Raw genomic sequence first — 12,680 nt, 5'->3', positions numbered from 1 at the left:
TTTTATTCTGGAAGTAATTGGGAGCCATTGGAGTTTATTCAGGAGAGTAATTTGAGTACTCAATTATTTAAATACTCAAAAAAAAAAAAAAGAGTAACATGGTCAAACTTGTGTTTAGAAAACTCAACAAAACAGCTTCTAGACCAAGAGTTCTTAACTTAGACTAGTTCTACCAAGAGTTTGTAATGTATCATGGATACCATTGGCAGTCTGATGATGCTTGTGAACCCCTTCTCAGAGAAATATATTTTTTTAATTTTAATATCTTTTTATTGATAGAACCCATGCCAGGGGTAATTTTTTACAGCATTATCCCTTGCATTCATTTCTGTTCCGATTTTTCCCCTCCCTCCCTCCACCCCCTCCCCCAGATTGCAAGCAGTCCTTTACATGTTGAATAGGTTACAGTATATCCTGGATACAATGTATTTGTGTAGAACCGAACAGTTTTCTTGTTGCACAGGGAGAATTGAATTCAGAAGGTATAAATAACCCGGGAAGAAAAACAAAAATGCAAGCAGTTTATATTCATTTCCCAGTGTTCTTTCTCTGGGTGTAGCTGCTTCTGTCCATCTTTGATCAATTAAGGCTCTCTTTATTGAAGAGATCCACTTCCATCAGAATACATCCTCAAACAGTATCGTTGCTGAGGTATATAATGATCTCCTGGTTCTGCTCATTTCACTCAGCATCAGTTCATGTAAGTCTCGCCAGTCCTCTCTGTATTCATCCTGCTGGTCATTCCTTACAGAACAATAATATTCCATAACATTCATATACCACAATTTACTCAACCATTCTCCAATTGATGGACATCCTTTCATTTTCCAGCTTCTAGCCACTACAAACAGGGCTGCCACAAACATTTTGGCACATACAGGTCCCTTTCCTTTCTTTAGTATCTCTTTGGGGTATAAGCCCAGTAGAAACACTGCTGGATCAAAGGGTATGCACAGTTTGATAACTTTTTGAGCATAGTTCCAAATTGCTCTTCAGAATGGCTGGATGTGTTCACAATTCCACCAACAATGTATCAGTGTCCCTGTTTTCCCACATCCCCTTCAACATTCCCCATTATCTTTCCCTGTCATTCTAGCCAATCTGACAGATGTGTAGTGGTATCTCAGAGTTGTCTTAATTTGCATTTCTCTGATTAATAATGATTTGGAGCATGTTTTCATATGTCTATAAATAGTTTCAATTTCTTCGTCTGAGAATTGTCTGTTCATATCCTTTGACCATTTATCAATTGGAGAATGGTTTGATTTCTTATAGATTAGAATCAATTCTCTATATATTTTGGAAATGAGGCCTTTATCAGAACCTTTGATTGTAAAAATGTTTTTCCAGTTTATTGTTTCCCTTCTAATCTTGTTTGCATTTGTTTTGTTTGTACAAAAACTTTTCAATTTGATATAATCAAAATTTTCTATGTTGTGGTCAATAGCGAAGAGAAATATTTTTTAAATTGTAATTGAAGGAAAAGCTACATTTTAGTTGAAAATTAGTGAAAATAATTTTTCCCTAGCTAAGGTCATAGACACCCTAAAATCTACTCACAGTCTGAAGACTTCTGGCTAAGAATTCTTGATCTAGAATGGGAGGAACACTTAGTAATCACTTCTTCCAACATTCTGAGCCCAATGTCAGGAAGATCTGAGGTCAGATCCAGCTTCAGACACAAGTTCTTTGACCCTGGGCAAGTCACTTTTGTTTGTTTCAGTTTCTCATCTGTAAAATGGGGATAACAATGGCACCTACCTCCCAAAGCTATTTGATCCTCACAAATAGGGATTCACCGAAACAATCATTGTAAAGTGCTTAGCATATAGAAAGCTTGATATATAGAAAGCAATATATGAATATTAGCTATTTTTAAATAGAGGAGGAAACTAAGATGCAATAAGAAAGTGTCACTTACCAGAGTTGTCCTCCTTGTTGATGACAGAATTGGGGCTAGAATATAGGCTTCTTGATTTCTAGTGTTGTCCTTTTTCTACTATACCATGATTACTGCTAGGAGAAAATGGAGGCAAAAGAGGTTAAAAGACAAAGCATAATTCTAAGAAATACAATTGCTAACAGGATCCTTCTTTGCATATTATCTTCAGTTGACAAATTCCTTCTCTATGTATGGACAGTATGAAAATTGTAATGTCCCACACCATCAGCCTGCCAGTCATACCTGTTTTCATTGATAGTGATCACTCTTTTTGGTATCATTTTCAAATCTGAACCAAGACAAGATGCAATTTCAGTTTTCTGCATGGGATTAGATTTTTTAAATCACTGATTTGTCTTTCTTTTTATACCCAGCATCCAGCTGGGCTGCTTCTTATATTAGTCAGTGTATACTGATGGAAGAGAATTATTTGAAGTAAAATATAAGTAGGAAGATATAATAAATCCACTGGGAGTAGGAGTAAAGGAATAAAAAAAATTGTCAAAGTTAAATATACCATGATTGGAGAATTATCTCTCTTCCACTAGCATAGATAATCAATAATTATCTGTATTCATTGTAAGACCCTTTAAAATTGGGTTTGAGGAATAGGAATATCTAGAAGTGGTATATTAGACTAATGCATTACAGAATAATATATGGCAGAGTTAGAAGAGACTTCAAAGGTCATCTAGTTCAACTCTTATTCATGAGTATGAATCTCATTTTTGATAAACTTACTAGTTATCCAGGCTCTACTTTAAAAATGACCATTTACAAGAAGCTCACAGACTCTATGGAAGTCTCTTTAATTTTTGACAGGTCTTAAGAGGTTTATTTTTTATGTTGAGGAGTCAGTCAATAAGCATTTATTAAGCTCCTATTATATTCCTAACACTGTGCAAAACCCTGCAGATTTAAAGAAAGAAATGACAATCCCTACTCAAGGAGTTTACAATCTTTTTTTTCCCCTCAATATTGTGTTCCAAATTTTCCTCTCTTCTTCCCTTACCTTCAGAGCAAGCAATCTGATATAGATTAAATGTGTGATCCTTTAAACCTATTTCCATATTTGTCATGTTGTGTAAGAAAAATCACAAGAAAGAAGAAAACAAACAACAACAAAGATGAAAATACTATGCTTCTATCCACATCCAGTCTCCATAGTTCTCTCTTTGTATGTGGAAGGCATTTTACATTCCAAATCTATTGGAACTGCCTTGAATCGCTGCATTGTTGAGAAGAGTTAAGTTAATTCAGAGTTAATTATTATGTAATCTTGTTACCATGTACAACATTCTCTTGTTCTGCCAACATCAGTTCATATAAGTCTTTTCAGGGTTTTCTAAAATCAGTCTGTTCATTTCTTACAAAATGATAATATTCCATTATCTTCATATACCATAACTTATTCATCCATTCCCCAACTGATGGGCATCCACTCAATTTTCAGTTCCTTTGCCACTACAAAAAGAATTGCTACAAATATTTTTGCACATGTGCATCCTTTTCCTTCTTTGAGGATTTTTTTGGGGATACAGACCTAATAGAGACACCACTAGATCAAAGGATATAGGCAGTTCTATAGCTGTTTGGGCATAGTTTCAAATTGCTCTCCAGAATAGTTAGATCATTTCATAACCCACCAACAATACATTAGTGTTTCAGTTTTCCCACATCCCTTCCAAAATTTATCATCTTTTCCTATCACCTTAGCCAATTTGGGAGGTATAGGTAGTTTTTCAAGAGTTGTCTTAATTTGAATTTCTCTTATAAATAGTGATTTGAAGTATTTTTTTCACATGACTAGAAATGGCTTTAATTTCATCTGAAAATTGTCTTCATATTCTTTGATCATTTATCAATTGGGGAATGACTTGTATTCTTATAAATTTCAATCAGATCTCTATTTTAGAAATGAGGCCTTTATCAGAAACACTGATTATAAAAATTGTTTCCCAGCTTTCTGCTTCCCTTCTAATCTTGGCTGCATTGATTTTGTTTGTGTAAAACCTTTTTAATTTAATGTAATCAAAATGATCTTATTTTGCATTTCATAATGTTCTCTGGTTTTTCTTTCACCATAAATGCCTTCCTTCTCCATATATCTGAAAGGGAGATTATCCCTTGTTCTTCAAATTTACTTACTGCTTTATATCTAAAATCATGAACCCATTTTGACCTTATCTTGGCATTGGGTGTTAGATGGAGCTTACAATCAAATAAGGGACGAAACATATAATTAAGGAGGATTGGGAAAGGCTTCCTGTGGAATGTCTGATCCCCTCTCTATAGTGATTTCAACAAATTGAGTTTAACTCTGCTTTCTAGTGCCAAGCAAAGGAAGTGCAACCCTCTCTTCTGCCATAGCCCTTCAGTCATTACAGGACAATTCTTTTATTTACTCTAAATCAATCAACTCTAACAGTTTGTGCAATATTCCATAGGATTCTAGACACGTTAGTCCAGAAGTCAGTCAAATACTATTTATTAAGTAACTAGTTAAATGTATGGATGTTCAAGGAATGCCCAAGGAGGACTAGCAAGTGTGGTATGAGAGCTTGTTGAGCCCTTTACAGACCTGCACCTTCACCTGTGATGTTTACTTGCATTCAACCATTATCCACGGCAAATCCTCTTGGAAGATAGGCTAAACCAGTTTGAGGGTAACTGATGTGCTTCAAACCAGTGGATGAATTAGGGAGTGTCACTCTAAGCAAGCATTAGCAACAGTACCTTAAAGTGATCTTCATTGACACGCTCCCCCATCCTGGATTTTTTTAACATGAGAGCAAGCAATGAAAAGAGAAAAGAAGCTGCAGATTCCCTTCTTTCCCTTAGGGATCGGGCAACTCTTTTCTCCTGATAATTAACTTGATGTAATTTCAATTCAGTTCAAACTTGAGGTCTGGCTGATCAGCAATGAACCTCTACATCCTAATCACTTTTTCAGAACTAAGGATGTGGAGGAATTGTTAATTTCTCCACTCTCTCTCCACCCCCATCCACATCACAATATATCAAAGGTAATGAGCTGTCCTTTAATGATGGAAGTAAGTAAAGAACAGGCCAGGGGGATTCTAATTTGTTGCAGTTTTGAGGAATAAACATTTTGCTTGGGTAAGGAAGTAGAGGATAAAGTGATGTCATTGAAAATCAGTTGGAAGGCACACCAGAGATCATTTAGTTCACCTCTTTTCTTGAACAGGAATCCTCCCTCCAGAATACCAAGTAATAACTATCTACTCTGAAGACCTCATTTAAGTCCACTAGTCTTCTGACATTGAGGGGTCAAAGCAGTCAATCCATCATCCACAAACATCATTACTTCATTGCTGGGGACTAATAGAGCTCATGTTTTGTTTGCAAGTTTCAGCTTCACAATTCAACGGATGTACACCAATCAATAAGTATTTATTATGCATTAATTACTCTATGTCCCAGGTGCCATTGTAGGAGCTGATGATGCAAAGATAAAACCAAAACAGACAAAAGCCCTCTAGTAGCTAACATTCAATATGCCTTCGCAAAAGGTATGAGAATGGGGAGATATGATTTTTAAATGCTGTATATGTGAAGAAGAGTAATGAGTTGTGTTTTAATGGAATTTTCATCTGCATATATTTCTATCAATAAAGAGGAAAAGGAACAATAAGCCTCTTACATTTATCTTCTCTCCCAATCTGTTAACTTTCTTATGTTGCTAAAAAACTTAGTAATGGAAATAATTGACAATGTATTGTTCTGAAGATCAGCATTTCCCTCAAGTTTCCTGAAATGATTCCTAGTAATACTATAAGGAGAGAATCCAACAAGATGAGAACCTTTTGCCGAGGTGAAATATAAACAGTGTGGAATATTACATATACTGTCATAATTGGTTTTGCCAAACTGCTTTTTTTCCCCTTCCTCTTTTTTCAAACTTTTATTATAAGGGATGATTTGCTAACTAGAGGAGAAGAGATATATTTTAAAATGAAGATATTAAAAATAAGATATTTATAAAAACAAGATAATTTAAAATGAAATGATCCTTCTGTGAAACTGCATCAAAGGCACTCTACCTCAAATACTAACTAGCTGTATGATTCTGGATAAGTTATTTAATAAGTGCTCTGCCTCAGTTTCCCCATTTGTAAAATTAGGAATAATAATGCCATACAAAATTGTTGTGAGGATCAAATAAGATAATGTATATAAAGTCTTTTGGCAAGTCTTTAAAGTATCACACAAGTGTTAATTATGATGATGATGATAACATGATGACAGATGACTGATTATGTATAGAATAGAATATAATACATGATCTTGAAACTACATTGCCCATAGGTTGAATGAATGGATGAAAAAAATAAATGAATGAATGTTTGAGTAAATGAGTGGATGAATGAATTAAAAAGCATTTATTGAGGTAGAGAGGTAATAGGATGAAAGTATTTTTAGAGCATTTATTAAGAGCTCACTGTGTGCCAAGCACTTTGTTCAAAAATAAACAACCTAAAGTGGCATTCAAGACCCTCCATAATCTACCCCAAATTTATCTATTCAACTTTTATCTTCCTCTGATCCCCAATGTCAACTCTTTTAAAATGGGTAGTCTGACAGCCTCCAGAATGCACTGTGATTACTCCTGGCTTCATGCCTTTGCTCGTTTAGATGCCTTCTCATATCAGCCTCTCCTTTCTTCACTACATAAATTTTGCATATCTTTTGGCATTCTGGCTGTCCTTTTTTTGGGGTGGTTTCCAATCTTTGCTATATTGTGTTGCTTAAAACTCAGTACTATATTCCAGATGTGTTCTCACTGTGGAAGCTTCCAAGGAAACCGTCACCTCCTTATACCTGAAGTTTCTACTTAATATAATGTAGTTCAAAATCAAATTAGCCTTGGGCTGCCACATCATACTGCTAACTCATGATGAACTTGTATCAAGTCACAAATCCTCCCTCAATCCTTTTCAACTAAACTGCTGTCTAACCATTCTGTCCTTCTGAAGTTGAACTCAAGCATTAAGGCTTTATATTCTATCCCAATTACATTTCATTCAGTCCAACACACTGACCAGTGAAAGTCTTTTGGGATCTTGGCTGTCTTCTAGTTTGTTAGCTACTTCTTCCAAATCAAGCAAACAAGCATTTATTAAGCTCCAATTATGTGATGATCACTGTGCTAAGAGATTCAAAGAAAATCAAAAGACAGCCTCTGTTCTCAAGGAGCCCCAAGTCTAACAGGGGAAGACATGCAAACAGCATGTACAAACAAGATATGTATACAGGATAAAATGAAAGTAATCAACAGAAGCCACTGACAAAGAAAGGCTTCTTGCTGAAGGCAAGACTTGAAGGAAGCCTGAGACACCAGGAAACAGATTTTTCTATCATATGCAAATTTGATAAAGATATGCATTGTAATATTTTATTCAAATCATTAATAAAATGATAAATAATCAAGATTTTAGGATTTTAAACCCAATAGTATTATTGTATTAAATACATAGTATTAAAACTGTGTTAATAGTTTTCAAAACAGTTTATAACACAAATATAGCACTAGTAATTAATAGTCTACCAGCATCATAGAATAGAATAGTCTTAATTTTTTTCCTATGGTAGTGAGATAGTCATAATGCACAGGAAGACTTGTTTTCTGAGTTCCAATCCGGCCTCAGACACTTACTTGCGTTTTCCTCAGTTCCCTCATCTGTCAAATGAGCTGGAGAAGGAAATGGCAAACCATTCCAGCATCTTTGCCTAGAAAATCCCACAAGGAGTCACAAAGAATTGAACATGATGAAACACATGAACAACAACAAATTAATTTTTTCCAATAGTGGAAATGGATTTATTCTGCTAGATTTATATTCTTATTGAAATTTTCTAGGACATCAGGAAAAACTGTTTGTTTTTAGGAACTATGAGACATGACAATTAGGTGGCACAGTGCATAGAATGCAGGACTCAGAAATGGAACATCTGAGTTTAAATCCTGCTTTAGAAACACAAGCTCTGTAACTTTTTTATACCTCACTTATCTGTAAAAAGAGAAGATTGGACTTAGTGGTCTATACTCCTTCCTGCATCCACCTCCTTTTCCATTCCTACAAGTCTTTCTGGGATTCACGAGAGGATGCGAGATTTAGAGCCAGTCTCGCAATAGTTTTCTACACGGGCTCGGTATAGAAGACTTTCCAGGAAGGAATTTCTCCACTAATATAGACCAGCCTCTTCCCAACAATTTAATCATAGAGAGGCGCATAAAACTCAGAGATTAAGCGACTAGGTCAGGGTCCCAGGGCCAATTCGTGTCAGAGGCAGTCCTAGAAGCCAGGAATTCCTGATTTAAAAAAAAAGCTCCCAATCTTCAGCCGCAGTTGACTAAGCGTGTGTTATGTATGGGCAAGTCCCAACCTCTGTGGGCTAGAGAACTCTGATCATAAATTGCGGAGAAGGTGCCAACTTGTATTGGGAGAGTCACAGGTTCAGTTTCCGCGTACTGTGTATCTGTGTACATAAACCACATTATGTACTTAACGTTAATTCCCTCACTAAGCTCCTTGAAGGCCGGGACGATTTCATTTTGGTCTCTGTAATCTCAGTCCACAGCATAGTGCCCAGCATATAAAGGTGTTTAGCGGGTGCTTGCGGACTGACTGAAGGTCCTCATTTTCCAGTGGATGGAATTGAAGGCTCAGGTGGGGAGGGGGGGAGGGAGACTGGGCTGAAATCGCACCGGGAATAAGTAGAAGCTAATACAGTTACAAGTCTAACACAGCGATTAACAACTGTGCTGAAAGAAGAAGCGATGATGTCTTTTACTCCTTCGGGGTAAAAATACATCATTGCTGAGAATGTATCAAGAAGCTTGAGAAGCAAGGGCAGAAGCGGGAAAAATGTGGCAGAAATTGTAACAAGTCCCGCACCCCTCCGTAGTTTAGGAGCGATCGAGGATTTGCAGAGCCCTGAGGGGTGTGCTGTGAACCGCTGGCAAAAGCTTGTAAATTACCAAGTGGAGAAGTTGCCCAGGCAGTTCTGCTATCAGGTATGACACAGAACATAGCGAATAGACGGACCCCTCCAGCTGCGCCCAATGCCTCCGAGCGTAAAGCTACCCCGGCCCGAAGAAAGAAGGGGGTGGGGAACAGGGCACATGTATTTCCATGTGAATCTCCCGGGCAAGGGGCGGAGAGAACGACCGAGGTGGCCCTTTGCGCATGCGCCAGATGCTGGGGGGGAAAGTAGGTCAGACTCCTACTCTCACGTGACCCCTCTCCCCTCAGCTACCCCCGTCTCCTCCCTCTGGAAGGCCCCCGCAGCCGGGATGCGCTCTGCAGCCAACGTGACCGGGGAAAGGAGGAGGCGGGGCCAGCTCTCGGAGCGCGCCTCTGCTGCTGGAGTGGATTCTCTGGTTCTTGGCCTACTGGAGCGGGGCGGGAAGAGACTCGGGCGGGCGAAAGGGAGCGCGAGGGAGTCTAACTCCCCAGACTCGAACGTGGGTGAGGATTGGGGAAGGGGAGGCAGAGGAGAGACTGAGAGAACCACCGCTATGTCAGGAATAAGGAGGTAGATCGTGGGCAGTCTAGCCTGGGCTTGTGCCCCGGGGAACCCAGAGAATCCGGAGGAAGGCAGCAGAGCTCATGGCAGGTGTCCCCACACACGTGCTGAGTCCTGTCGAGTGAGGGCTTGTTGGGGTGCAGCGCTGCGACATTCGTGCAAAGGGTTTTCGAAAGGCTGCGCTTAAAGCGACCCTTACCGACTCCTGCTTTCCTTAAACCGTCCCCAGGCTCCCATCAGGGAGGAATTAGAACGGCCCCCAAACTGCTCCTCGTTTAATCATAAATAACGGCTCCAGGATTTGCGGAACAGTTGGAAGATGGTATTTTTACAGCTGAGGAAACCGAGGTACAAAAAAGTCACTTAACCGTTGTCTGCCGCGACTTCTTCCTCTGAATACGGGGGGTGACCAAAGCACCTGCTTCCTGTGGTTATTGGGAGGGTAAAAGCAGATTTCTGTCAAATGCTTTGCTTTGGCAAACAAGAAAGGATGAATGACTTACTCTGGCCACGCTCGTACACCGAGTGTCAGAAGTAGGAGTAGGATCCACGCCCAGCAGTCTCACTACCCACCCTGCCGCAGCGAATACCCCAAGTCCAGGCTGCTTCTCGGGTTTAAAACTTGGCATTTAATAACAGCACCCATTTATATCTTTGGAATGTTTAAAACACACCCTTTTCTTGGCCACTCGAGCATCTCTGAATGTTGTGACTCCCACAATTCGTGCAAAGAGAGGACTTTAAATGTGGGACCTTCAGACATCTATCCGCTAGCCCATTCTTCGGTATTCCAATGACAAGGTATTCCAACCTGGGATCTATGAACTTTTCTTCTTTAAATTTGAGGATAGTAGTATCTCAATATGATTGATTTCCTTTGTAATTCAATATTTGATGCATTTAGGATTCATCAGACTGCTAGAGGGGTCTTTGAAAAGATTCAGTATCCCCACTCTAAAGCCTAGATTTTTTTTTCTTTTTTATTAAAGCTTTTTATTTTCAAAACATATGCATGGATAATTTTTCAACATTGACTTTTATAAAACTTTGTGCTCCAAATTTTCCCCTCCTCCTCCCCACCCTCTCCCCTAGATGACAAGTAATCCAATTAATGTTATACTGTTAAAATATATGTTAAATCCAAAATATAAACATATTTATGCAATTATTTTGCTGCACAAGAAAAATCAGATCAAAAAGGAAAAAAATGAGAAAAAAAAACAAAATGCAAGTGAACAACAAAAAGAGTGAAAATGCTATGTTGTGATTCATACTCAGTTCTCACAGTCCTCTCTCTCTCAGTGCAGATGCCTCTCTTCATCACAAGATCATTGGAACCGGCATCAATCATTTCATTGTTGAAGAGAATGGTGTCCATCAGAATTGATCATCACATAATTTTGTTGCTGTGTACAATGATCTTCACTTAGCATCAGTTCATGTAAGTCTCTCCAGGTCTCTCTGAAATCATCCTGCTGGTCATTTCTTACAGAACAATAATATTCCATAACATTCATATATTATAATTTTTTCAACCATTCTCCAACCCATGGGTATCCACTCAGTTTCCGGTTTCTTGCCACTACAAAGAGGGCTGCCACAAACATTTTTGTACATATGGGTACTTTTCCCATTTTTATGATCTCGTTAGCATATAAGCCCAGTAGAAACACTGCCAAATCAAAAGGTATGCATGCACAGTTTGATAACTTTTAGAACTAGTTCCAAATTGCTCTCCAGAATGGCTGAATCTGTTCACAGTTCCACCAACAATGTATCAGTGTCCCAGTTTTCCCACATCTCCTCCAACATTCATCAATATCTTTTCCTGAGAGGTATATGGTGGTATCTCAGAGTTGTCTTAATTTGCATTTATCTGATTAATAGTGATTTAGAAACCTTTTCATATGACTAGAAATAGTTTTAATTTCTTCATCTGAAAATTGTCTGTTCATATCCTTTGATCATTTATCATTTAGACAGTGGTAAAGACTAGCTTCTTAAACTGTGTTCCAAGATCTCAAAACTGAATGTGGAAAGTCAAGAAATTATGATTTATCATCAGTAAATGTTTGGTTTATATATCTGTTTTATAAACCTACACACCTGAAGTCACAAAAATTTCTCCAGTGAAAAGAAGTCACTAACGGAAAAAGTTTCAAGAACCCTGCTCTAAAGAATTTGAGATCTCATTGATGGAAGTACTCCTTATGATGGTGCAGATCATGGCTCATCCATGCCCACCTATCCTGCAAAACTTTTATGTTTTTCTATGCATCTATCACAGAGGAGTCTTCCATCTTTTAGAAACTTTTTTATATTCTCTTCAAGTTCTGTAGATGGATGACATTGGAGAATATGGGATTTCAATTGCTTAGTCCTTATTCTTGTTATGTGACCATTCTATTTTTTTGTGGTCATGATACATGGCTTTCCATAATCCCTCTTCTAACATACTGTATCTTTCCCGAGCTCAGCTCAAACATCAGCATTGCTTCTGGGGTGATCCCTAACATATGTTCTTCACTAGGTAGTATACCATGACTCCCAGTCAACATCACCTGAAAGAACCATTTTGATAAGATGGACCTTTATTTCAGAAAGAAGCTGGGGTCAGTAAATGGGGAGTTTTCATGGACTAACCCGTGAAACTTAACCACGAGTTTCAAATCATACAAAAGGCCTTTTAAGATCTCAATACTAATTCTTGGCATCCCCACCCAGAGAATGTCATGTCCTAAAAGTGATGCTTTCATAGTGTGGTATCATCAGTCATAAACACACACACTTCTGGTTTTCTTTTCTGGATGTTAAAGTTCTGTTTGCATCCAACTTTGCCAGATAAAGGACATTAGATCCATTATGTCCATATAATATGTGTTAAGAAGTTGTGGTTTATGGAAAACTTTCTGGCTCTGCAGTCAGAGGACTTTGGGGTTTGAATCCTCCTGCACTTACTATCTTTATGATTGTAGATACATTCCTTTCAGTCTGTAGGTCTTCCCTTTCTATTTAATGAGATTATACTCTTTGGTCTGTCGCAACTCTAAATTTTGGATCCTCTGCAGGTAAAGTTCTGAGTAGAATTATAGTTATCTGCTTACTCTAGTGGTTTAGATACATGCCTGATTCTCTATTTCTTCCTTTCAAAATGATCATAGTGTCATAAATTTGGAGATGAAAAAAG

The 12,680-nt window shown here is 38.1% G+C and overlaps 1 long non-coding RNA gene across 1 annotated transcript; it reads right to left on the bottom strand.

Moving 5' to 3' along the window:
* Window positions 1–247: 247 nt before the first annotated feature.
* Window positions 248–9,045, bottom strand: LOC127558733 (uncharacterized). Its single transcript, XR_007952967.1, has 4 exons — window positions 8,946–9,045; window positions 7,620–7,693; window positions 1,922–2,013; window positions 248–744 (listed from the first exon to the last, which is right to left on the bottom strand). It is a non-coding gene; the product is annotated as an uncharacterized LOC127558733 (long non-coding RNA).
* Between the last annotated feature and the right edge of the window lie 3,635 nt (window positions 9,046–12,680).

The sequence above is a fragment of the Antechinus flavipes genome, chromosome 4, assembly GCF_016432865.1.
Source record: "Antechinus flavipes isolate AdamAnt ecotype Samford, QLD, Australia chromosome 4, AdamAnt_v2, whole genome shotgun sequence".
Lineage (NCBI taxonomy): Eukaryota > Metazoa > Chordata > Mammalia > Dasyuromorphia > Dasyuridae > Antechinus > Antechinus flavipes.
Note: the sequence above shows the minus strand (reverse complement) of the source record. Positions and strands in the feature narration are given on the sequence as shown.